The 25,773-nt window shown below is 39.6% G+C and overlaps 1 protein-coding gene across 2 annotated transcripts in view; it reads right to left on the reverse strand.

The window, feature by feature from the left end:
• GLIS1 (GLIS family zinc finger 1) overlaps positions 1–25,773 on the reverse strand; it is a 1,802,806-nt gene that overhangs the window by 1,742,960 nt on the left and 34,073 nt on the right. The window lies entirely within an intron of this gene.

Genomic DNA, 25,773 nt, shown 5'->3' on the forward strand with positions numbered 1-25,773 from the left:
GATCAGATCATAAATTAATCTCACTGGAGATCCACATCCCGCCCCCACCCCCAGCAAAAAAGACCACAGTGAAGAACTTCTCAAAAGCAGACTTCACACTTCTTAAAACTGGAGTGGTATCCTTCAAGGCCCCCGAGCCAATGGAAACCACAACCCACGCTGCTGAAACCCTTACAAATGCCTTCTACGAGCACCTCCAGGAATGTATGGATCAAGCAATCCCTAATAAAATCAAGACCCTTTCCACCAAAGGCAGGCGCCCAGTCTGGTGGACCCCAGCCATAAACAAACTCTACAACAAGAGGAGAAAGCTACTACATGACAGAGCAAAATCCCTGAAAGGGAAGGCATCTCTGATCAATACTACCAAAAAACTACGATCACTCATAAAATCATCCAAGGCCAACTTTGAGAGAAAAATCCCTAATGACACAAAAGACAATCATAAGGCCTTCTTTAGCTATGTTAGAAACCTGGGTGGAAACTCCCAGATATGCTCAGAATTAGTCCAAAATGATAAAAAAAATCACTGAACCCACAGACATTGCCAACATACTGGCAGACAGGTTCAGTGCAAATTTCTCCACCCCCCCCCCAAAAGGAGAAATATCTATCCCACCAGAGTGTAGCCTCCCAAACATCTCAGATGCCCAGGTGAGAGCTGCTCTCTCTAAAGCAAAAAACACAGCATCAATGGGACCGGACGGTGTCCCCGGCTGTGTGCTACACAAACTCAATGAGGAACTAAACCCACACATAAGGCTGCTGTTTAATCTTAGCCTTACTACAGGATACGTACCCAAAGAATGGCGTACGGCAACTGTGGTCCCACTCCACAAAGGCGGTGCTTCTACGGACCCTGGAAATTACCGCCCCATAAGCTTGACAAGCCTTGTCTGCAAAGCTATGGAGAGGATCATAATGGAACTCATAAATAAAGACATTGGGGACCTACAGACACTGGATCCTACCCAATTTGGCTTTGTCAAGGGCAGATCCTGCCTCTTGAACTTGGTCGACTTTTGAAACAGTCACTAAGGCCATTGATGAGGGTAAGGCAGTTCACACAGCCTACCTTGACCTAGCAAAAGCGTTCGACACAATACCCCACTCGGGCATCATAGAAAAGCTCACCAGCTTAGATGTGAACCCATATGTCACAAGATGGGTTGCAAACTGGCTCAAGGACAGAACACACAGGGTTAGAGTTGCTGGTGCCATGTCAGACTCTAAGCCGGTCACGAGCGGTGTCCCACAGGGCTCAGTTCTGGGCCCCCTCTTGTTCGGCATTTATTTTTCTGAAGTGCAGGCAAACATAGGGGGATTGTGGCTGACAAAATTTGCAGATGACTGCAAACTGGGCACCATAATTGACACTCCATCAGACACAGACATCCTCCAGAGAGGTCTCATAGAAATGGATAACTGGTGCCAGAGCTATGGCCTTAAGCTAAATGCCAAAAAATGTATAGTCATACCCTTTGGGAAAAACAAGGTAACGCCTAATTACCACATAGGTGGTAATCCATTAAACACGGAAGAAGTTATCAGGGACCTGGGGACCCAAGTTGACAGTAACCTCTCTTTTGACACTCACATTGCCAAAGTGGTTAGGAAGACCTTCTACATTGCCCACCTGATCATGAAGGGATTCACATCCAGATCAGGAGAGGTCATTGTACCCCTGTACTCTTCACTTATCAGACCAATGATTGAGTACAATGCCCCATTCGGAATGTACCTTACCCGACACCTGCAGCAGATGGAAAGACCCCAAAAGTTCCTCACCAAAAGGATAAAGGAGCTCAAACATATGTCATACGATGCCCAACTGAAGAAACTCCAGCTCTATTCAGTCGCATACCGTCTGCTCAGAGTTGATCTGTGCCTGACATACAAGGCCATGTCCAACCCGGAATTAATGGACATGCTCCACTTCAAAAAATCCAAATCCACCAGAGCCACGAGAGCAAGAGACTTAAACCTCAACACGGATATAAATAGGACGTGCTGGAGGGACAGATTCATCACCCAGAGACTCCCTACACTATGGAACAGAATCCCAGTCCATGTGAGGCAGAGCCCCTCACTGACTCTGTTCAAGAGAAATCTTGACGAGTGGATGGGAGATCGTAGGTTTACCCTGGGAATCATCTCTGTGTCACTGCTGGACAGAGGCACAGCAAACTAATGGGTATAGTATTCTCATTCTAAGGGGTGGTGAAAGCCACACACACTCTGGCTAGGCTTATAAATGCCCTAGGGCAGATAGCCTAGTATGAACCTATGAACCTATGTGTATAGTATTGGCTTTTGAATATTGTTTTAACATTGCATAGTTTTAATATTGCATATTTTTAACACTGTATATTTTTATGGCAATCTATGCGTACACCAACAATTGATTATTAAGTTTATGCATATACTTTGTTGGACATTGCAGTGAGTTGTGCTTAGTAATGGTTTGCCTGCAAGCAGGTTTTGTACCAGCAAGTAATTTGAAGGGTTAATTAGACCTTCTCTTTTACTAATTGAATTATTGGTCAAGTTTTTACTATGTATGTAAAGAACAACCAGCTTGATTTTATTGTATCTTGAAAAAGCTCAGCACCAGGCTGAGCGAAAGCGCTTGAGGAGATTGTTGTTTGTTATTAAAGCAAGAAAGTTTTATGTAAGTTGCAGCCTTTCATTTTCTGCCTTGCGGAAGAAGGAATATCAGCATTTCATCAACTTTTTATTCTGGGCTTCCAGAGCCAGCTTCCAGGTTGTGGATCTGCTTTGCTTTAATGTTACATAGCAAGAACAACTATATATATTAGACAGAATGGAAAGACTGGTTTGATGACAAGATAGAATGAAAATGGGTGGCCATTAAAATGTTCTGTGAAGGTTTCAACCCAAAACAGGTTATACTAGAAAAGCTCAATCAGACCCTGCCACAACTTGCTGTGAAGAAAAGGTTAGTTTGCTTTTGCTTTATTATATTTTGTATTACTTTATTGCCTTTTGTTTTGTATATTGTGATTTATTTTCTTTACACTGTGTTTTATTTGTATTCTGTTTTTAATTGCATATTAAAACTAGGAAAGAGACAACAACTATGTCTCTTGTAGGTCACACAGAAATTAGAACAGGTCAATTAAGGAGTCACACAGAGGTAAGATCAGGTCAATTAAAGTTAATTATCTGTGAATTGAGGGTGGAGCTAGGAACTAACCCTTCTATTTAATGAATAAAATAAAAAAAAGCATAGCTTTACTGAAAAAGTTCACCAAGACCCTGCCACAACTTGCTGTGAGGGAAAGGTTAGTTTGCATTTGCTTTCTTGTATTTTGTACTACTTTATTGCATTTTTCTGTTTTGTATATTGTGATTTTTTTATACTGTGTTTTACTTGTATTCTACTTTTAATTGCATATTAAAACTAGGAAAAACACCACAGCTGTGTCTCTTGTGAGTCACACAGAAATTAGAATAGGCCGATTAAGGAGTCAGACAGAAGTTAGAATATGTGAATTAAGGTTAATTATCTGTGAACTGAGGGTGGAGCTAGGAACTAAACCTTCTGCTTAAGGGATAAAATTAAACATTTCAAAGCTTTACTGGAAAAGCTCACCCAGACTCTGCCACAACATGCTGTGAGGGAAAGGTTAGTTTGCTTTTGCTTTCTTGTATTTTGTATTGCTTTATTGCCTTCTTATGTTTTGTATATTGTGATTTATTTTCTTTACACTATGTTTTACTTGTATTTCATCTTAAAACTAAGAGAGACCACAGTTGTGTCTCCTGTGGGTAAGGCAGAATGTTTTCCAACTCTCCCACCCTATTGCTGTTCTGTTCTTAAACTCAACTGTCTTTCTAGTTGTCTGCCCTTGTGTTAATTTGACCACATACCTCCTTCCCTCTCACCTTTTATTACCTGTTGTGAGTAAGCGCAACATTATCATTTTGTGAAATCACTCCCCTTCAACTATTTAATTTATTGGCCATCCAACTATATTCCACAGAACCATAATACAAAGTGCCTACCCCATTCCCATCTATCTTGCTCTTTTAAAATTAGTGGCACTCCATTTACACAGTTAAAGCTTAACTTAGCCCCTGTTTCATATCTACCTGCTTAGTACACACTGTAGTGCTTAGGATATTAACCTATTTTTTCTTCCACCTTACCTTTAAAATCTGCAACAGCTATTGCAAGACTACCAATTATTGGAGAGCCCAACTTCTGCCTCTCAGTAGTCATCTTGGGATTAGTACTTCTGTTTTCTCTTGCTGAGAGGATTAGCAGAGGGATATTGTTTCCTGGAGACTGCTGCTCACCAGAAAGCCTAATAACTGCTTCAAATGTGACAGCTTGGAATTTGTTCTTATATTCTGCTCCTAATAAGAGAACAAGCAGAGTGCACTGATTCCTGACTGTTTCTGGATGGGCAGTGACTGTCTGTGATTGACATTCCTGTTTGGTATGGTTGCTATTCAAGGAAGCTACCAGAAAAAGGCTACAACAAGCCTATAGACCCTTGCATCATCTACAACAAGACTGGGGATCACCAAACAGTCTGTGACCTGTTTCTCATCTTGGGATTGGTGCTAATGTTTTGCTTCTGTTGAGAGAAGAAGCAAAGGAGCATTGTATTCCACCAAAGTGGAGCTGTTATAAGACCAGCATTAGTAGTAGCCAGGCAGTGGCCATTCCCGTGATTCCCCTCTTTTCATCATTGTTGACAAGCTAATTATTTTTTTTCAATAAGTACCGCTTGATTTGTTTCTAACTTTAGAATATCTACCTAAATACTTCATCCTTAAAATTTCAGGGTCTACTTATTAGTTCCCCTCAAGTGCTTGGCAGTGACTGTATAGACACAGACCCCTTGAGTGATATTTTTCCTGTAAATCTCAATTAAAATTTCACCAATACCTAGCTGCACACTGGACAACTAGTTTGCAGTGACAAGCACTATCCCCTGTAGTTGCAATCTGGATACTCCTGACATTGTTTTATATTCTCACTCCAACCATCTATTCAATAAAAAAGGGTGTGCTGCTATGGATATGAACTTTCCCACTATCTCCGTTACCAACTTGGTGGATATGGGCATCCTGAGGCAATGTAGAAATTGCCTCATGTTTATTGACAACTAGTTAATTCTCAAACAACTGATATAGTATGTGAGAGATGCATTTACGCAATGTCACAGGAGGCAAAGCTCTCAAATAAAAGCACACTTAATGTCAATAAGGTTGTCAGTAGTACACATGCTGCACCCATCAGACACACAATTCAAAGCAGACACATAGACCCACATATGCTGAGGCACTTAAATGTAACCTACCAAAACCCCAAAGACCTCTTAGATGAAATGCGCATAACAAACACCCTCGCCAGTAAAATATGACTGACTTTAATAATTGTCTTAGTTTCTGGTGTCATTCTAAGGGGGTGCAATATTTGTCAGCATGGAAGGAGATGATCAATACACCACACTGCTTTGCCAGGGTTGGTCTGTACCTCTCCCCTCTAAGCTTTCAAATATTAGCTAAAACAATGTCTTCCCCCATAATGCCTTTTTTAGGGAATGCCAAACTTAAAGTACTTCCGACATAGCACATCAAAACCAAGAAAATCTAAAGGTATTACTGCTCAATGCTACGAGACTAAACAAAAAACTCCACTCCATAAAACCTCTCTTCACCCTAGAGAATGCTGACATCTGTGCTGCCACTGTGACATGGTTTAAAGCCATGGAGAGCACACCAACAGTGCAAGGTTATAATGCCTTCCATACATTTAGACCAGCTACTACACAGACAGGGACTAAAGGTGGAGGTGTCTCGATTTACATCAAAAATAAATTTACCTCAAGACTGGTGAAACAGGACAATGCACTTGAGCTATTTCATGCTCAAATCACCTTAGACAAAATGCAATACCACTTTCTTGCAAGCTACAGGTCCGCCTCTATGGCCCAGAAAACCCATACCATGTATTTAAACTTATTGGAAACACTCACCATCCAACCCAGTACCATATTCATAAACAACTTTAATTACCCTACTATTAACTGGGAATCCTACATGACACCAAATGTATAGGCACAGATATTCCTGAATTTTGTAAACACAAACTCCCTGGACCAGATTGTCAGTACACCAACCAGGGATGCAACCATACTGGATATGGTCCGCACTAATATGGGAGAGTGCTGCACACATCCTAGTATAATGTCTTCCCTGGTAAGGTCAGACCACAAAATGGTCGCCCTTTAAGTAAAAATAAAACCTAGACCCCCCAGCTAATCCTGAAATATTCAGGAACTACTCTAAGGTTGACTTCCTGCTATTAAATGATGACGACCTGGCAAAATTTCAAACCCTCATAAACCCTGAGAATACTGCTGCCTATACAGAACTGTTCACAGAACCCTATATAAGCATGTTAATAGCTGCATAGATGGAGCTGCACACACTAGGAAGAAGTACAGAAGTAGCTCAAACAGCAAGCTACCCTGGTAGAATCACAAAATCAATAGGCTGTATAACAGAAGGAAGAAAATCATGACAAAGGTTAGGAAGTTCAGCACCCAGCAGGATAAAAGCAATCCCCTCAAACTAAACAAACAACTCTACCAAGTCTAAATGTGAGGTAAATTTGGCCTCCCGAGCCAAGGACCACCAGAAGACATTCTTTAGCTATGTCCATAACTTCAAAGTCAATACAGAATTATGTGTAGAGCTCATTGTAAATGGAGCCACCTATACTGATCCAGAAGATATAGCAAACCTATGGGGCGACAAATTCACTCCAACTCTACCCCTCCCCCCCTCAACCTTCTCTCAAGAAATACCATCAACTATAACTTCCCCTGCTATCACTAGGGCACAGGTCCTTAATGATCTCTCTAAAGCCAAGAACAGTGCATCAGTGGGCCCAGACAATATCCCAGGATGCTTTCTAACTAGCATGAAACATGACCTATCAGGACCTCTGGAATTTCTGTTTAACTGCAGCCTTCAAACAGGCTTTGTGCCTCATGAATGGAAAACAGCAACAGTCATCCCTCTGCACAAAGGTGGGCCATCTATAGACCCATAAGTCTCACTAGTCTTGTATGCAAACCATGGAAAGAATTGCCATGGAAATGATGAATAATAACAGAGTAAACCTCCAGACACTGGACCCAACCCAATTTGGTTTCATCAAGGGCAGGTCATGCCTATTCAATCTGGTGAACTTCTTTAAGAAGGTCACCAATGCAATGTATGAGGGCAAAATGGTTCACACTGCCCACCTTGACCTGGCCAGGCATTTGACGCAATACCTGACTCGGGCATTGTTGACAGACTCAAGAGATTAGGTACAAAGCAGTATGTTACCCGGTGGATAGCCAATTGGCTCACAGACAGGACCCAGGAAGTTAGAATTGGGGAATGCACTTTTACTTCAGGGATATGTCCTTGGACTGCTGCTTCTTGGCATTTACTTCTCTGAAGTCAAGGTCAATGTCAGTGTTCTCTAGTTGACTAAATTTGCAAATGACTGCAAATTAGGAGCTGTCACTGAAACCCACACTGACACAAATATTCTCCAAGAAGGGCTGACACAGATAAACAACTGGTGCAGAGCCAAAGACTAAAACTAAATGCCAAGAAATGAATAATAGTATCCTTCAGAAAGTCATCCATCCCTGGTAACTACCACATTGACAACACATTTTACTACCAAAATTTAGAAACACTTACTCGAAAAAAAAAAACAGTTGAAAATAAAAACATTTAATCAAAACAACAAAAGTGGTAATGTGGATAATTTTAAATTTGATATTATCGATATTACCTAATGTACCTTGACTTCTGCTGATTTCCTACCAACGTTTTGCAGGGAGGCAAGCCCCCCTGCACCTCCCATGTGGGGGGCTGTGCCCCCCACATCCCATGCTTATTATATATACAAACTCTGAGATCACACTACAGTAAGGAAAAGGGTAAATTTCCTGATCCGTACTATAGTGCAATGTCCAATCAGAACATTGACCTCATATGAGCAAATGCATACTAGCATTCGCTATTGTGGATTCGACCATGTACAGATCAGCATCACTGAAACTAGAAACCATGATTTCGACCTTTCAAGTTTTGTGTAACTGCTGTACAACATTTTGATAGTAAACTTGACAACACACCCCTTAGAGCTGACCCAGTAGTTAGGGACTTAGGGACACACATAGACAGTAATCTAGCTTTTGACCATCATATGTCTAGAGTAGTGAGAAAATCATTCTATATTGCTCAAATTATAAACAAAGGTATGGCATCTAGGTCTAAGGAAGTCATTGTTCCACTGTATTCGGCATTCATCAGACCAGTCATTGAGTACAATGCCCCCTTTGGTATGTACCTAACCAGGCATATCCAACAATTGGATCGTCCACAGAGATTCCTCACTAAAAGAATACAGGGCAGAAATAATATGTGCTATAAAGACTGCCTCAATTCCCTATCCCTGTATCCTGTCTTCTACAGGCTATTGAGGGAAGATCTATGCCTGGTATATAGTCCATTGTCAGACCTCACTTTGATGGACCTCCTGCATATTCACAAAACAAACAGCACCGAATTGCCTGTGATATAAATTGGACCTGCTGGAGAGACATGCATGTATCCCAGAGACTACCCCATCTCTGGAATAAGCTCCCCATCCATGTGAAGCAGTGCTCCTCCCTATTCCAATTCAAGTGTAACTTGGACAATTTGATGGGGAACAGGAAATTCCTCCCTGGCTTGGCACCTATCTCTAATGTAAATGGTTCATCTCTCAGGCCCCTACTTTTAAATGTTTCATCTCTGAAGCCCCTGCTTACACTTAGCAAGGGTACCAGAATTTGTCAGAGATTTGGGATGCATGGCTAGGCTTAAAAAGGCCCTTGTGGTTGTTAGCCTAGTAAACACCTATGAACCTATAAGTTTACCATTAAGTCTGAGTCAGCAGAAAGTAGAGAGATGAGTATGGAAGGAGAAGGAGTTGAAGGCAGGTAATTTAGTCAACATGCTGGGGGTAGTAGAAGGAATGTTTTATACATACTGTTAAAACTGGATCTCAGAGAAATTGGAAGTGTTGCCAAGGGAGATGTGGGGCCAGACTAGCAGGAACATTCAATGATAGCTGAGAAAATGGCAAACATATTACGACCTGCAGGATAGAATTCAAACTGTTAGAATATTTGTCATCCCCTTGATATTAAATGAGGCCCAGTCTTTTATCTTTGATCCAGGGAAAGTTTTTTGGGATAAGCTGATGGGCCAATGTATGAGATTTATATGGGGAAATATGAAGGCAAGAGTGAAATGGCAGAAAATAATTTTATCACATGATCAGAGAAATAGCTTTACCACATGATCAGGGAGGTTTAGCATTCCCCTGTCTCTTGGTATGTTTTAGATCAGCACAAGTGAAGGGGGTTGCAAGAGTCAATAACACCAATTTTTGTTTCAAAATGGAAAGATCTGCTTTTGGTCAATGTGAATGTTATGGAGGAGATAACCTGGTCAATAGGGATTTGATCAAATGAGATGGGGATCGACTCGTTGTGGATGATCAAATGAGATGGGGGATCGACTCGTGGATGATCAAATGAGATTGTGATCAACTAGTTATGGATGATGTACAAGTCCGGAGATCATTTTCAACTGAAAGGATACAAACATTGGACATTTGAGGTCTGGCCTATAGAATGAGGATGGCTGCCAGAATCCTTGAAAGCAAATGCATTTTACTTTTGGGATGACACGTGTCACAATTGTATACTGCTGAAATGGTTAGAGCTCAGAAGAGAGAAATCACAAATAAACCGAGGAAAGATATTGTATAGAGGGATTTATGACATCTATGCAAGATATAAAATAACTTTTTTTGAAAGAGAAAAAAAGTAACCCAAATGTAGTAACAATTACACAATCAGAAAGAAAATAGGCAAAATCTATATGGTATTAATTATGGATAGGTAGGAAAGAAAGGGAACTCAAAATGAAAACTGGGAGAAGTATTTGCAGGTGGAGATAAAAATTAGTGAGTGGCTAGAAATATGCAGAATCCTGAAATGGGCATCAAGAACAAGGACATTTAGAATCTTTGGTTGGAAATGTCCATACAAGTATTTTTATACACCAGAATGATTACAGAAGATTGTCCCCAAACAAGTCAGACCTGTTGGAAATGTAATCAAGCCCAAATAGGGGATTGGGCTCACATATATATATTTTTTTTGGGTGGGGGTATAATAAACTGAGTTTGTATATAAAGGAAATGGAGATCTTATTAAAGGAATTAGTAAGCAAGGAGTATGGGTTAAATAAAATTAATTTCCTACTATGCTAGCCAGGTAGCAAGATTAAAAGTAAATCTGCAAAAGCATTTAGGAGGGCTAATCCTGATTCTAGCCAAGAAAGGGATAACAAGGCTCTGGAAGAGTGGTCAGGAGTTGAATATCAGAATAATAAAGTACTAATAAATTACTACTGCAACAATTAAGGGATACTGAGATGAGAATGAATAAAAATTATCCTAGCAATTTACATATAAGGAAATTAAAACTAGCACAAAGGCTATTAAACTGCTAATGTAAAATGTCATGAGTAAATGGAAAGAAGCTCATCAACTAGGAAGCACAGGATCACTGACATACGGAAAGAGATCAGATTTATCTCTGGGAAAAGCAAGTGTTAGTTATGTGTGTTTGTTCTTGGAGTTAATTAATTCCTGACAACAGTGTGCGCCCTTTGTATTAGCCACTAGTTATAAACCTTAACAAAGAAAAAAGATAGATAGATGGATATCAATAGATAGAGAGGGAAATAGCTAGATAGCTAGATAGACAGGGTCTATATTATATCATTGAATGCTTAAAAAAGCGAACCATGAATAATCGACCCCATGTAAGCGAAAGCTTACAATCTCGAAAGCTCAGAACAGCGATTTTTTTCCAAGAGAAAAAAAATCGCTGTTCCAAAAAGAAAAGAAAAAAATTGAAATAATACATAAAGTGGGGGGCTTTGCCCCCACACCCACCCCCCTACTTAAATATACCAACTCTGAGATCGCACTACAGTACCGAAAACGGCAAAGTAATGGAAGCGGCCAAGGAAATTCTTTCCCTGGGAAAGAGTTTGCTTAAAAGCCGCTTCGCTATTTTGCCTTTTCGTTGTTTTAAGTTTGACCAAGGTTCAGTCGTCTAATGGGAACCTGATAGATAGATAGATAGATAGATAGATAGATAGATAGATAGATAGATAGATAGATAGACAGAAAAATTGCCCAAGGGCCTCCTGCACTCCTTAATAATCTGTTTAAACCACATTTTAATCTATTGCCCTGACACTTAGTACTAAAAGTAATGGGTGAATGTTTGCTTTTGGCCAACTTAATTAACGTGGTTGGAGGTAGTGATTTACACACCTAAGTGGTTCTATGAATCTCTTGGCCATGTAAAATCACTTACAGTAGGCATTTCTGAGGGATAGCACAACTCATTTTTCAAATCTCTCTCCTCCTACTCTGGAATGCTTCATTAGCATTTGTGGTAGGCCAGAAAGACAGCCTACTGCAGTGTTACACCTCTTCAAGTTAAGCACTGCAGTAGGTTGTCTAGTAATTGGAAATTATTACTGCCAATGGTAAAAAGGGCTTACCACCAGCAGTAGCCTTTCTGAATCAAAGCCATGTACAACAGTATTGTATTTACAGCAATATTGTTGCATCACTTTGACTCATCACTCAGTGAAAGCCACCACCCTATGTTACAATACATATTTGCTTTTGTGAGTGTTAACATAGTATATATGATTATATGCATGTGTATGCTGATACTTTTACACTGATAATTTGATCATTTTTACCTTCTACATTAGCAACACATGCCACATTCCAAAATAATTTATACTTAAGATAGCTTTCTTGGTTCTCCTAAACATAGGTGATTCTAAAAGATTACCTCTGCAATTCTTCTTGCAGAGTAAGTAAATAAAGAATCATATAAGTCTGAATAGGCTGCACTACATCCACATCAAAAATGAAAAAAATACTTTTATTTCAGTTCTACTTAACTATTTAAGATGCGCTTATAGTGACTTATATGGTGATACTTTATTGTACTGTTCTTCTTTTTTCACTATATTAGAAAAACATATATCATCTGCATTTCTTGTTCATTTGTTCTGGAACCTCGGTCTTGCTGTGTGAAGAATGCACATCATTTATACATTATACTGCATTTTTATCTCCATTAGTTGAATTACTTGTAAAAGCTAGCCATTTGTATTGTCAACCTTGTCTGGAGCCTTGGTCTTGTAGTCTCATTCACAATTGTGGCAGAACTGTAAACTACTGCTGGATTGGGCCCTCATTTATTAATGCATTTTTTCCATAAACAGTGTAACTGATAAATTTCTGCTTAGTCTGGTGCCTTTAGGTTTGCTATAAATACAGTGGTAGTATTGTAAATTCTGCTCCAGGATGGGTGCTTCAGTGCTTTTACAGCTGTTTATAAACTACTTTTGCTGCTAGAATGTTATATTCTGCTCATCATTTACCTGCTTCGAGTTGCATTAGAGTGTCTTTCTCTTTACTTTACTATTCTTTTTCCCTGTTCTTTTTTCATGCCCCAGCCACCACTGAGACACTAAGCAAAACTTTCTGAAATTCTAACCTACCTGGGATCACTGACTTATAGCTCAGAGTTATTGGACTAGAACTCCAATATTGGCTTTATTCGATTGGATGCCACTCTAGCTAGTCTACTATACCCAGCACTGTGCTACGACCACCCAGGATATTTTATTCAAGACTGCGAGAGGTGCTGAAGTCCTGAACTGTGAGAAACAAACATTTCATCAAAAATGGAAGAAAAAAGTTGCTGTTTCAATTCTGCTTAAATATTTTAAGTTGCACTTATAGTGACCTGTGTGATGATATTTTTTGTAAGTTTCTCCTTCTTCCACGTTTTAGCCACAACAAGTTATCTGTTTGCATTTTTAGCTTGTTCTAGCACCTTAGTCTTGTAGCTTCATTTGCAGTTGTGCAAATATTGTGAATTACTGCATGATTTTGCATCATGTACACATTGTACTACACTTCTATCTTCGTAAGTAGAATTTCTTGTAAAAGCTAGCTGTTTGTATTTTGACCCCTGTCTGGGGTTTTATTCTTGAAGCTTCATTCATAGTTCTGGCAGAACTATGAACTGTTGACAGATTTGACCCTCATGGTGGTGTTTATTACTGCATTTTTTCATAAACAGTGTTACTGGTAAATTTCTGCGTATTCCAGTACCTTAAACTGTGGTAGAATTGCAGTAATAGCAGTATTGTAAATTCTGCTCCTTTACTGGCATTTCATTGCTTTTACAGATGTTTATATTCCAGTGTTGCTGCTAGAGTCTTATAGTTGGCATATCATTTAATTGCTGAAAGTTATATTCCAGTGCCTTGCTGTTTACTTTGCTACTGTTTTCAATAAGACATTAAGCTAAAATTTCTGAAAATCTAACATACCTGGAGTCATTGACCTGTAGCTGTCTTCTTCTTGCAGCTTGAATTTTTCCCTAGCCCTCTCACCTTTTTCCTCTTGTGGTTTTTAAAAGGCTGTCTCTGGCTTGCACCCCTTGTGGTAATCTGACATCCAAACTCCCTCCCTCCCCTCTGTCATTGCTATTTTCTCTTGTGTAACCTTTTTAAGTACTTTTCCCATTATTGTTTTCCATAGATCTATAATGTTGAGTGCCCAATCAGCAAACCAATATTGCTGCTGAGTAAGCCTCCTTTACTACAAATTCTTTCCTGCTCATTTTCCCAGACCTCCCATCTGCCTAGCACATTCACCACTCTCAGAGAGATGATTTAATTCTGCTCCATCATTGACAGATAAGATATTTATTTTATTGTTTTATACTTCATTTAACTGTTTTAGAGTGCTACTGCATTTTTTACTTTATTTGTTGATTTTGCACTTTAAATCATTTGAAAGGTCCCCCGTACTTGAAATTGCTTTGAGCGGGTAGCTTATTCAAGTTGTTTTGTGGTAGCATTGCACTCCCAAACAACCTTTTTTCTGTTTTTACATTAAGAGGACTAGGATAGTCCATCTAGTGGTAGTAGGTGGTGGTCTGATCTCACGGATTTGGGAAGCACATAAGAAAGCTGTAAGTGTAGTTATTTTATTGGCCAGAGTACTTAGAAGGTAGTTTCCTGTATTTTAAGTGCCTGTATAAATTTGAGATGTTTGCATGCAGCTGTACATCATGCAGTGGTGGTTAGTAGTTCCCTGTTTAGATCCAGACACCTAGAAACCAAATGTCCCTATTAAACCACCTCTGAAACTGTACTAGCAACTCAATGACTGAAGAGAAACTATTTTACTCATCAAGTTGCACACAGCAGCTAGTTTGCTCATTGAGGAGCACTGCCCCTTGAATGTAGTGTTATGTAACCTTGTCTAGTCTCTTGTTGCAAAAACACCCTTAGTTAGCCTACTATTAACCTCGTGTGCACTGCGACTTGAAATAATGGATATGCAGTCTCCCAGTTTCTCTGCAGCCAGTTTGGTTGATATTGGTATTTATTTATTTATTTGACATTTGTTTACCGGGATGCTCCGTCTTGGTCTGAAGAACCCATTTTCAATGCAGGTCTGGGGAGAAAAGCTCCAACTATACATACAGCAATATATACAAGAAATTATTACAATTACGTGGGAAGAGACAAAATAAATCAAGTTTTCTCCAAACCAGAGGAAGTCAAACATATATAAGTCAAACATATATACATATGATATGTGTTGTAACACCTAGCCTTAGGACACCTGTGCAGTCTATTAGTAGCAATTTTTGCCACTTTGTTATAGCACTGTTCCATTTTAATTTTTATGGAAGTGTGTAAGTTGGAGAGAATAGGGGCCCCATATAGTACAGAGGGATGCAGGAAGGTTTTTGCAAGGGTGATCATGGTTGATATGGTGAAAGAGTTTTTGTTTCTGTATACTATGCCAAGTTTCTGGCTTTTTTTTTTTTTATATTGTGTTGGACATGAAGATCAAACTTTAACTGGTGGGCAATGGTTACCCCTAGCAGTTTTGAGTGATGGAATATTTCGAGAATGGTATTATCAGGAGCATATATTTTGAACTGGCTTGTGTCAAAAGGGTGACGTTTTGGCAGAAATAGAAGGTATTTAGTTGTCTTTGGGTTTAGGAATAATTGGCAGTTAGACAGTCAGGATTTGAAGGCTGAAAATGTGTGTTGAATGATCAAGAGAAGTTGAGGTAGTGTGCAAGAGGTGCAGATGATGGTAGAGTTGTCTGCGTACTATATGAGCATTTAAGTAGTTGAAGCATTATGAAGGTCATTTGTGAATATGTTGAAGAGTAGGGGGCGAAGAATAGAACCTTGAGGCACTCCAGAGGGGCTGTGCAGGAAGGGGGAGATTTTGTCTAGCCATTTTTCTGCTTGTTTTCCCATGTGCAAGTAGCTGTGGAACTAGTGTAAAGATGTGATGGGAAAGGCCGAGATTTGAGAGCTTGCATAAGAGTAAGGAGTGAGAAACAGTATCAAATGCCTTAGAAAGGTCAAGGAATATAGTAGATATCAATTATCCTGTGTCTCGAGCTCTGGTTACAGATTCAGTGAAGGATAAAAGGGCTGTGAATGTACTGTGATCAGGGTGAAAACCATGCTGGGTATGTGTAAGAAGGTTGTTTTGTAACAAATATTTCATTAACTGTTGATGTATATATTTTTCTAAGATTTTTGTGATGGAAGATAAAATGGCTATGGGTCGGAAGTTGGTCAGTTCAGTGGATTTGCCACATTTGTGGATAGAGATGATATAGGACATTTTCCATATCTCTGGTACTGTGGTTTCTGAGATGGATCTATTGAGCAAGATGCTGATAGGGTAAGTTGTAGAACTGGTGCTGATAGGGTAAGCTGTTGAACTGGTGCTGATAGGGTAAGCTGTTGAACTGGTGCTGATAGGGTAAGCTGTAGAACTGGTGCTGATAGGGTAAGCTGTAGAACTGGTGCTGATAGGGTAAGCTGTAGAACTGGTGCTGATAGGGTAAGCTGTAGAACTGGTGCTGATAGGGTAAGCTGTAGAACTGGTGCTGATAGGGTAAGCTGTCGAACTGGTGCTGATAGGGTAAGCTGTCGAACTGGTGCTGATAGGGTAAGCTGTCGAACTGGTGCTGATAGGGTAAGCTGTAGAACTGGTGCTGATAGGGTAAGCTGTAGAACTGGTGCTGATAGGGTAAGCTGTAGAACTGGTGCTGATAGGGTAAGCTGTAGAACTGGTGCTGATAGGGTAAGTTGTAGAACTGGTGCTGATAGGGTAAGCTGTAGAACTGGTGCTGATAGGGTAAGCTGTAGAACTGGTGCTGATAGGGTAAGCTGTAGAACTGGCAGCTAATTTAAGGTAATGGGGATGGAGGCTTGTCAGCAGAGGTATAGCAGGGTTTTACTTTCAGCAGGAGTTTTCTTATTAGGCTTGTAGGTATTGGTTGCAATGAAAATGCTGTTCAGTTTTCCAAATGCAGGTTTTTAGCTGTTATGCTGGAGGTCATCTGTGCTAGCATTAAGGGGATTATTTGGGGAGTTAAGGAGGAAGATGGGGGTGGGCTGGACATAGGGCTATTAGGGATCAATTCCATTATGGATTCTATGAAATGGTTGATAAAGTTTTTGGCAATTTGGGATGGTGGAACATTAAGTAAAAGACAAGGCTCTTTTTTTGTACCAGGGTTGAACAGAGTGCCTATGGAGGTCCAGAATTTTTTTTTTTTGGTTAGTTTTGTGGTTTTGCTGTAAGTGCGCATAGTAAGACTGTCTTTGATGACCTGTTTCTTTAAATTATTTTTCAGTTGTTTGATGTATGTTAGGTCTGCATTATTTTTACTATCATTCCAGGGACTCCGGGCTTCACTTCTTATTTTTTTTTCATTAGATTTTTACATGCCTTGGATAGCCAAGGGACAGATTGCTTTTAATTGTTTTTGTGCAGAGTAGAGTTACAGTGTCTAGTATTTTTATGACGGTATTGTTAAAGCAATGCACAGCTTCATCTAAAGGGAGATGTTTTAGTGGCGACCAGTTTATTTTATGGAGTAGTTCACTGAATTTGTCTTGGGCAAGATTAATTAGGTCCCGAACGGATTTTAGAGTGTGTGACATAGGGAGGTGTACATTAGTTCTGGTGGTAAATGTCGGTAGGTGGTCACTGAGGGTATTTGGAAGTGTACAACCTGGGTTGAAATTAGCCGGATGTGACACCAGCATCCAGTCTAGGATAGACTATTGAGTATAGTCCTTATTGTACCTGGTAGGGGAATTAATTAGTTGAGAGCAACGACAAAGGTTGATACTCCTCCAACAAAACCTGTGTGCAAAAAATGACACTACGACCACGGATCCCTTTAATGTTAACAGATATTATTTCAGTTGAGTGCTTTCATTCGCAAATGGAACTTCGTCAGAACTAAAAAACACCAACACCTTGCTGTTTAAATACCCCCAAGTTCAACACATTAAAAACTTTAAACCAATCAAAATACATAATTAATTATATCAGTGAATCTATCATCTTAATCATACAAATGTCTTAATTTTAATACAGAATTAATAGACACGCTGTCATTCAAACCTGGGTAACTTGTTGCTTCCAACCTCAGTTTCCATTCAAACTCCCATTTATCAAGATGCTCATTTACACAGAAACCGTTCCCATCAAAAAGCAACTGATTTATAACCACATATTTAAAAGTATGATTGAGATATTGTTGAATGTCTATTAACTCTATATTAAAATTAAGACATTTGTATGCTTAAAATGATAGGTTGACTGGTGTAATTAATTATGTATTTTGATTTGTTTAAAGTTTTTAATTTGTTGAACTTGAGGGTATTTAAACAGCAAAGTGTCCCTGTTTTTTAGTTCTGCTCAACTGAAATTTTATCGGACTGTTAACATTAAAGGAATTTGGTGGGATCCATGGTCATAGGGTCGTTTTTCACACAGATTTTGTTGGTGGTCATTTGTTTTCCTGTGTTTTTATCAGTTTATGTAGAGGTTGACACTATTTGATGGAAATTGTGAGATAGAATGCCAGTCTAGATTAATGTCACCAAGAATAATAGTCTCATGCTTGATGGTTTGAGAAGTCCAAGATAGAATATCTTCTAATATGGGGATATTTTGTCCTGGAGAAACATAGAGAACAATAACCCAGATTCACTTGTAGTTGTTAAGGTTTATGAAGGCTATGAATATTTAGTGTTGGGGAAAGTGGGGATTTTATCTTGGAAATGAGTTATGTTAATAGAGTGGGACTAAAGTAGAGCAACTCCCTCTCCTTTCCTATGGTACCTATCAAGTCTAGTTATATCATAGTTAGGTGGTAATACTTCAGAGTCTGTTATAGTAGGGTTTAACCAGGTTTCAGTGAGGACTAGGATGTCTGGTTTGTGCTGGTCTATCCAAGTATGAAAGGGGGATACTTTGTTTTGAATGCTTCTAATGTTGAGGGACATGATATTTAGGTTTCTTGGACATTTCCGAGGTCTGGGTAAGTAATGGATCCTGGGTTGGGGTGGATGTCTCCACATAGAAGTAGTACTGATAGAAGGTAGGGAACTAGTTTGTTATTTTTTTTTTTGGGGGGGGGGGGTTGGAACAAGTAAGAGGAATAAGGTAAGGTGTACTCTGTGAGGTGTGTAGGAGTTTTGGTTTTGAGTAGTAGGAGAGCATATAGAAAATATTTGTGGCGAGATGTGTGAGAAACTATTAAGGTGAGAATGGTTGTCATGGTATGTGATGAGTTAATAGTTAAGGTTTGAGGAGGAAGTGATGTTATAGGTGAAAGGGCAATTAGAAGGGCAAGTAGGCTGGTGATGATGTACATAGTTGGGGAGTAAGATACTTATGAAAAAAGTTATTGCTGATCAGAGTGGGATATAAAAGTGTTTAGGCCAGGGAGTGTAATCTTTGGTTAGTAATTGTTCTTACAGAGAATATAAGGTGAGTGTATTTAAAAGTATGAGCTGTGATGTGGTGGGTGGAGTAAGGTATAGAAATTGCTGATGTAACTGGCTAATTGAAATGGAGGGTGGAGTTATTTTAGTTTAAATATAGGTGTAGCAGGGGTGGATGGGAACTGGGGGTAGCGTAGGGAAACAGAGTGAGGTCGAGAGCAGTGAGGGTGAATGAAGCAGGCAGGCAGGACTATTAAGCAGTTAATTGCAAAAACAATCATACACAAAGACCAGTAAGTAGAGACGCTGAAAAGGGATATTGAAGTAGCCATTATTCCAGTGCAGGGAGTTAAGGAAGCAAAGTTACAGGTCGTAGAGTCAGAGATATATGCAGAAGTATGTTACAGGTATAGTGTAATTGTAAGTAACACTGAGATGACAGAGAGAGATTAGGGAGATAGTGGGTAATAGGAACAGGTTACACAAAATGAGGTGAGAGCTTTCACAGTACAAACATGCCACTGTTGGAGATTGCAAGTACAATTTGATATACTTTAGGAAATGCAAGGAGGGATAGCAAAGTAAATGGAGGCAGGAGCAAACATGGGGAATTTAAGACTCACAGTGAGGTTCAGTGATATGCAGATAGTTTTTAGGTACAGATTCAGACTGTGTGCACTATATGTACTACTGTTGTTTAACATATTAAAATTGGGTCTAGGCACTGGCTGAGGCTGTGTTGACTTGGTGTTGACTTAAGTATCATTTTCACCTGGTCAGAAATGAGTTTGCAGATGGTTAAGTTGATGATGAAGGCCTTGCAACCTAGGAATACAAGGGGAGAAGGAGAGGTAAGTTATAAGTGAGCAACCATGCAGGATGAGTGAAGTATAGAGAGAGGGCAGCTAGATAAGTAGAGCAGGATGGAGTAGGAGAGTAGAGAGATAAGTAATCCTAGTTGTTAGTGGGAAAACAAAAACGTATGAAGAAATGCAGAAACAATGACAGGTAAAGTGACGTAGGATGCACAGAGTAGTTAGAGTTATTAGGAATTTATCAGTGATGTACTGGACAATGGCGAGTTAATGTAAAAGTAGAACAGAGATGAGTCAAAGACATACAGAGTGTAATAAAAAAATGTCACATTAGTAGGCTGTATATTTCTGGTCACTCAGCTGAAGCAGTAGCTAATTAACCATTGTAGCATCTAGGTCATGACACAGTTGGTTAATTGAGCCAGCATTTATATTTACACAGCATTATTAATATTCCAAAATAACATGTGCATGTCTACAGCAGAGATCCATCAAAATTATCCAGCTTAGCTAAAATGTTACACATAATGCCTGCAGAAGAAAGTAGTCATGAAAAGGAAAAACAAAGGATCTGGCACAAATACAGTCCACATTATCTCATTTTCTACAGCCCAGTAGCTAATAGAGAGACAACATAACAATTGACTAAGTGTTCACTGATAACCAGTTAATCTTCAAAGAAACAAATACAGCATTTAAGAGATGTATATACACAATGTCTCTGGAGGAAAAATTCTTGTAAACAAATACTCATAATAACAATCTGGTAGTCAGAAACACACACACACACACACACACACACACACACACACACACGCACACACACACACACACACACACACACACACACACACACACACACACACACACACTACATCCACCACATACAGTACGCACAAAACACATAGCCCTACTAATGCTGAGCACTTAAATGCAATCTCCCCAAATCTCAAAGACCTCCCGGACATTCCACCTGCAACAATTATCCTGTGGAAACCTGAAAGCAATCGACAGAAACAACACCTAATACTGTACACACAGCCACACCCACTGGAGTCTCAACTATCAAGCCCATAAGGCAGGACAATACACTACCCAGGGCTCTAGTCACAGATTACTCCATTTTATGGCATACAGATGCACCTGTCCCTAGGCTGAACAAGGAGAAAGTAATGGTCAGATGCCTACCAGAAGCCAGGATCCACCAAGTTATGCATGTATCAAATCAGCGCAACACAGGCACTAGTATGATTCAGTCATATTCCATGTTAGTGTAAATGACCTGAGATGTACCTTCCTAACCTATATGAAGACAGATGTCATGGAACTCTTGGACTAAGTGCCACAGGCTGGCATGTGGCTAGCACTGACCACCATTGTACTTTCACCATGGATGATGACACAATGCAAACACAAGATAATTGACTTTAATAATTGGCTTAGTTTTTGTTGTCATTCTAGGGGGATATAATAGTTGTCAGTGTTGGAGGACATGGTTAACAACCCATATTGCTTTGCCAGGGGTAGACTGCACCTCTCCATTCTAGGATTTCAAATATTGGCTAAAACATTGCCTTCACCATACAGCCTTTTGTAAGAAATGCCAAATTGGCAAACCTTCCAACTTCTAGTCATACCTCCCAACCATCTCGAATTACTCGGTTTTTACCAAGTTTGGGGGTCCAAATGAAGGGGTGCCATGATTCCCGAGTGGCACCCCTTCATTTCCGATTTCTTTATGTTTGTTTTTTTTATTTTTATTTTTTATTTTTTTAATTTTCACACCGGAGCTGACATCATCACATGTGTGATGACATCAGGGCCATCAGCACTACCAGCCAGTCGGAACTGAGCTCAAGGAGCTCATGTCATCATTTCTGGCTGGCGAGAAGTGCTGCTGAGAATTTGAAAAGCCGTTTCAGAAATAGAGGGACTTTGCTTTTTGAAAAGTTGGCTTTGCTGCAACAGAGCGACTCTGCCAAGAGAGGGACTTGTTGTTGGCATTGCTGCTGTGAAAGAGAGGGACTCTGCCAAAAGAGGGACTTGTTTTGCTGCCGAGAGAATGCTGGCTCTGCTGATTTCGCTGCTGGAAAGTAGGTAACATTGCGGGGACTTTGCCGAGAGAGAGAATGCTGGCTTTGCTGCCATTTTCATTGCAGGGACTTTGCCGTTTTATTTTCGTTTTTCGCTGCTGGGAATTAGGAACAGTACAGTGTGTGTGTGTGTGTGCGTGTGTGCGTGTGTGTGTGCGTGTGTGTGTGTGTGCGTGTGTGTGTGTGTGTGTGTGTGTGTGTGTGTGTGTGTGTGTGTGTGTGTGCGTGTGTGCGTGTGTGCGTGTGTGTGTGTGTTCGTGTGTGTGTATTCATGTGTGTGTGTGTGTTCATGTGTGTGTGTGTGTGTGTGTGTGTGTGTGTGTGTGTGTGTGTGTGTGTGTGTGTGTGTATCTATGTGTGTTGTGTGAGTGTGTATGTGTGTGTGTGAGATGTATCTGTAGGTGGTGGTGTGTGTGTGTGTGTGTGTGTGTGTGTGTGTGTGTGTGTGTGTGTTCATATGTGTGTGTGTTGAAGGCTGGGCATTGAGCTGGCACCTCGGCGTTTCGTAAAAATCTACTGCCAATCATTAGCGGACCGGAGTTCCACTGTGGTGACCCTTACCGTGAAAAGCCGAAAGACAAACAACAACTGTATTCTCCAGCTCATCTAACCGGAGTTCTTACTATAGCCCCTTAGCAAAGGTGGAAAAACACAATGGACTAAGCACTGTGGCTATAGCCAGTAAGTAAAAATTCCTTTCAATATCGCTTAACAAATTTGACAGAAAAAGGCATAACCAGCAGACTGCAGAATATCATTATTCTTCAAGGTAACTTATCGATTTAGTCAGTTCTGTTCTCTGTGGGATAAAACAAAACAATCCATGTAGCACAGCTGAAGAAATTCCAGAAGTTCCTTGCAGAACAGCTTGGCTGGCAAATATAAACTATTCATGCATACATTAGGAACTGTGATTAATTGTTGTGTACTACAGGCTCTAGAACAAAATTTTTGTTTAATGTCCACACTAAAACCGATTTTGTCTGACAACTTCTGGTATGTGTGTAAGAAAATGCCCCCAATGTAATGTACCTGGTGGCTAGAGGTATTTAGGGTCAAACCCAAGTCCCTAGCCACCACCATTTCTCAGCTTTGCTCAGATATTTTTTGTGCTAAGAGTTGAGAGCTATGGTGACAACAGAATTTGTATTCCCCCATTATTGGTTTTGTTGTTTGTCCAGGTTTTATGATGAGTGAGAAGTCAGTTGTATTTACTATTCCCCCATTATTGGCATTGTTGTTTGCCCAGGTTTTTTGTGCTAAGAAGTTGAGAGCTATGGTGAGAAGTGAGAACTGAATTCACTAAATGATAGCCATTAAGTTTCACTCTTCCTATTGTTTAACCTGCTGATTTAGCACAGTGGTATGTTGCACTGACTGTAGTGTATAGTGTTCTGGGTTCAAGACGTGCCAGTAATATGCATGGTGGTAACACATTTTATTCTAGCAACTTTCCAGAATTATACAAGCAATGTTTAAAATGTGTCTCTGGTCTCTGACCTTTTGCCCCCCCCCCCCAAAAAAAAACATGAAATTGAAAAGTGCGAGAAGCTGTGCAATATGCCTATGGCTTATGCTACTGTCATTTTGTTTATAGTTTGGGTGTGCAAGTAGACTTTTATGATGGAAATGTTCTGAATTGGGCAGTTTTGTAATTATTGGTTCATGCATTTTCTTTCATTGCCTACAGTACAGCCTACTGGAAAAATGTTCATTTAAACAATAAATTTAAAATGTGCTCTGTCTAACAAGTGTACTGTATTATACAAGGAATATAACTTAATAAAGTAACTAAGGTGTATCAAAGAAAAGAACACATGTATGTTTCTTGTTTTGTGTGCAAGGGGCCAATTATTTGAAAACAACCCAAAGGTAATCTTTATCCACTACTGGCTAGATGCATTTTCTTTGGAGGTGGTGTAGGTTGCAGAGAAGTTTTAATGCCAAGTCTATTTTCATTGTGAGACAGTATTGCTTTATCAGATGTCTGTTAGTGTTTGTGCATTGATATGCTGCAAAATGTAAAAAAAAAAAAAAAAAATTCCAAATAATCATTGTAGAAGTAAAGCAGTATGCACACATTAGTGTTTATGGTAAATGGGGTGAAATAGCCAGGTAATGGACCATTGGAATGGCTGTAGGATGACTCTGGTGCCATAGTTTGGTTGTTTGTTCTTCAGTTTGTGTTCAAAAGTTGGTATCCCACAATTCCATTGGAGTGGGTGGAGTTACATAATCATGTATGCAAATTATATGTTAATCAGCATACAGATTTGTACCTATTAGTCATGGCCCTTGTCCAGTTTTTGATGTTTCCAGTTTGACAGGTATGCTTCTAGTCATTTCTGCCATGCATCCCAAGTTGTGTACACCACATGCTCCTCCTCCACTGTACATATAGATGACTTTAAAGTGCAACAGATTCCATTTATTGGTATCTGTAGTACTATCAAAAGTACATATCGTACTGCTTATGCATCAAAGTCATTGTTTTTCCTGCATTACTGCAACTGGCAGATAGGTGGCTCTGTACTGTAAAATTGCTTTGGATCATCACTGGCAATGCACTGGGATTAGAATATGCCAGACTACTCAAAGGCTAAGTAATGTGATTCATTAACATAGAATGTTTCTGAATTGCGTTACCCATTTTGGGCATATCATGGCATGTTCCAAGTCACATTCCTGGCATACGTTTATAGGATCATAGATAAGTACTAGGTTAGTTGCTCTTGTGGGTCATTTTAAGTCTGGCCAATTTATCTTTCAAAGGTGAGAATCAAACTCTGTACTTTGTGACCGTCAGGTAAGCACTTTAACCATTATATCAACCACCAACCCCTACATGACAACTTGAGGCCTTGATTAGATTTTAACTCACAATCCCTAGTTTATTAGACAAGTGATCTAACTCCTGAGCTACAAGGCCACTAGATACCTCTTTATCTCTGACATACTCCACCCCAACTCTCTACCATTCTGGAGTATATGCCAGAGTAAAGGAATTGGACCATTAACATCATGGCAGACGCACTCTGCTACTTTACCCCATCCCTTTAGGAATCTGGTCTATGGTGTGACACAGGAATGAAGTGATAAAAAAAATATCAACATCTAGCCTCCATTGCAAAATGTTATGAGCATCCTACCTTTGCCCAAAAACAGATCTGTAAATTAAAGCTTGTTACAGTAAACACTATACCACAAAGCCACTCCTACATTATATTAAAACTATAAAAAAGTTATAAAGTATCATAGGGACACATTAAACACTGACATATGTGATTTTTGGTCTGTCCCACCTAAAATAGAGAACTTTTTTGAGAAATGGTGTTAACCATTACAGTTGCTAACTTATTTACTTCAGAAAAAAGCACATTAACTCATATCTTCTTTCTCTTTGACAGTTAATAGTGCTAATGTTAATTCATGTCCACATTTTAATCAACTTACTCAGTTAACAGTACTAGTATTTAAAAAAGTACCCCTAATATGAGGCTTTCTTCCCTAATGTTTTGTTGCTAATTCAAGAGGTAAATGATTGAGCTCTACAGATTAAGCCAGAACATCTCAGAAAATCAGTGTCACTTGAGAGGTAAAAGTAACAGAAAGTATATGGGATGAACGAAGTTAGTAGATGGATGTAAAATTGAAGCAGGATTCATAGGTTTCACAGGCAGTTACTAGTCATGCAATACAGTGCAGCAGACTATTGAGTCTATCCCAAATTCACAATTGTTTGAAAGTACTGTCTGGCTAGGTGACTTGCTAAAGCTCACACAGTAGGCAAATGATGGCAGAAAGATTCAAACCCTATACTTTTAGCACAGGAAGTGGTTCAATAACAGGTCCAAG

This window comes from Protopterus annectens, chromosome 10.part0 (assembly GCF_019279795.1).
Source record: "Protopterus annectens isolate FY-2018-M chromosome 10.part0, PAN1.0, whole genome shotgun sequence".
In the NCBI taxonomy this organism is placed as follows: domain Eukaryota; kingdom Metazoa; phylum Chordata; order Ceratodontiformes; family Protopteridae; genus Protopterus; species Protopterus annectens.